This window comes from Solanum dulcamara, chromosome 7 (assembly GCF_947179165.1).
Source record: "Solanum dulcamara chromosome 7, daSolDulc1.2, whole genome shotgun sequence".
In the NCBI taxonomy this organism is placed as follows: domain Eukaryota; kingdom Viridiplantae; phylum Streptophyta; class Magnoliopsida; order Solanales; family Solanaceae; genus Solanum; species Solanum dulcamara.
The window spans coordinates 57059080-57061673 of NC_077243.1; the positions used below are offsets into that span (position 1 = coordinate 57059080).

General features: G+C 39.4%; 1 pseudogene; it reads right to left on the reverse strand.

The window, feature by feature from the left end:
- Positions 1-1240: 1240 nt before the first annotated feature.
- LOC129897949 (5S ribosomal RNA) lies at positions 1241-1360 on the reverse strand (annotated as a pseudogene).
- Between the last annotated feature and the right edge of the window lie 1234 nt (positions 1361-2594).

The following is a 2594-nucleotide window of genomic DNA, read 5'->3' on the forward strand; positions in this document are numbered from 1 at the left end:
TATCCACGGTAATGATAAGGATGAAAGCTTATGAATTAGACAAGGGTATTGTGTATATGTACCTCCACTTTGGAAAATAGTGGGATCCCTCGAATATAGGGAATAGAAATTACAAAACAACCGAGGCATTGTGAAATTATCAAAGGAACGGTATCCATTGGAAAGAAATGTGATAAAAAATACGTGAGACACGTTTCATCAGAGTATAAGTGCCCCAATTGGATAATCGAACATAATTATAAGCACTAGTGACATACTTATTAGGATGAATGAAATGTGGATTCGGCTAAACTACTACATTAGTTATATGACTCGAGTACCAGTACTTGGACTAGATTGTGTACTAGTTATTGGGAATTATGAGCACCCCATGGTTATATTACGGTTTCTTACAAGGGGTACCTAAAGTATAGATGAGTTAACAGAAGGTGTAGACATGGTGCAGTATGTCAAATATGGTGGAACTGAATCATATGCGTATGAAAAGTTGGAAATAAATAGAGGATGATATGGGTACACCCTAAAGGGGGGAAGTGGACAAGAGAAATACAAGTGTGAGAGGAATTCAATTGACACTGTCATATGTAGACAGGACCGTTTAAATTTCAAGAGAGATCCCATATTGGCACAAGTTAGCAAGAGCTTAAGGCCAACAATGAATAGATAGAAGCCGCGATATTTGAGACCATGCGAAGAATCATGGGTGCCTACAAAAAGGGTGAATACGATAAGAGAGTAGGACTGAGCAAACTAAGGGCCGCGAAAAGGTAGTAGGGCCGTGTTTGAGTAAAGATTAAGATATGGCAACAACGTCATTAGTCGCTAATATCGAGATATACAAGTAACAAGGAGAATAGAAAATATACTACAGTAGGAAATGAGGAGACCAAGGAGTACGTTAAGGAAGAAAAGAAAGAAGTAGGACAAAATAACGTTAGCACGAGCAAGTCCTAGTGTGAAGTCGATATGTAAATCAAGATGGGACGGGAGATGAAAAGACTGTGTTTACCTCATACTAGTGGTATAAGAGTAGTTGTGCAACCTATGAATAGTTATATACAACATAAGACAAAGCGGAGGAGTACATGATGAAAATTAGTTATGATATTTTGGAGATGTTACAGATGAATATGAAGAGAAGAAGAGAGGGCAAGGAGAAACATAAAGACTAGCGAGAACACGCTAAGGTAAATCTTGGGCTAAGATGAGTGTCTTCACAAATTATTGCAAGGATGGCAATGGAACGTGACATGAGGACTTCCCAGGGGGGTCACCCATCCTAGTACTACTCTCGCCCAAGTACTTTTAACTTTGGAATTTTGGTGGGATCCAGTGCGTTAGTGCTGTTATAATCGCATAAGATGGGAGAATCCAAACTAACGGTGAAGCAATGACACAGTTTTATGTGCCTAGAGTGTTATAAGTTACTATAACGAAATTGTAAAAGAGTATAATAAAAACAAGCAGGATTAGCCAATTATAACATATGGAGCACCTGTATGCCACAGTTCTTTAACACAATACCAGTGAATGATAAGGCAAACCACAGAATGGCTATACAGGTCATTGTGTGAGGGGACTTCAGCACAACTTGGTAGCTAACTCTAATAGGCAAAAACCAAAACCCAAAAGGTGAGGGTACCAGTTGATGTCATCTAAAGAAGGCAAGAAGTAATATACAAGGTCAAAGATTCCATAATACGACCTTGGCAACAAGACTCACTTTTCACTCCCTAGACAAATAATTCTATATGGAATGTTATCCATAGATTAACAATATCAGCCAGTGTTCCTTCAATCAAGGACTACCTGTCCAATAGAGATTGAGTAAAATTATAGGTCAAGAGGGTGGTGAGACTTTACGGAGTTCCCATAGCTATTTTCTCAGATGAAGGAGCCTGAGTTATAGTTAACTACTGAAGATCAGTCCAAGAAGAGATTGGGAAAATAAATAGTTCTTCGTACACCATTGTACCCTTAGACCAAAGGACAGACTAAGCTTACTAGCTAAACGCTAGAAGAGGTGTTGCGGTCTTATACGATTGACTCCAAAGGTAGCTTGGATAATTACCTACTACCCGTCAAGAGTATTTACTACATCAACTATCATTCTACTCTCCAAATGGCCTCGGAAGAGACTTTGTATGGCAAAAAGAATAGGTCTTCAATTGGTGAGTTGATGTTGGTAAAATGCGACTAATGGGCCCAGGCATGGTTCAATAAGAAATCGAGAAGGTAAAGCTTATTCAGGAGAGAGTGTTAGCAGCTCATACTCAATAGAAGTAATACATAGGTAATCGACGTCGACTTCTAGAGTTTCAAGTTAATGGTTGGGATTTTCTGAAGGTACCCCCCCATAGAGAAAGTAATGCGATCCAGAAGGAAAGGGGACCTTAGTCCCAGATACATTGACCTTATTAGATCCTCTGCTGAATAGGCAAGGTTGCCTACGAGTTGGACTTACTAGCGAATCTGGAAGTTGTACATCCAGTCTTCCATGTATCAATTCTTTGCATGTATGTTGGTAATCCAACCCAGGTATATTTCGTAGAGGGTATCAAGGTCACAGAGGAGTTATCTCCATCTTGGGTTGG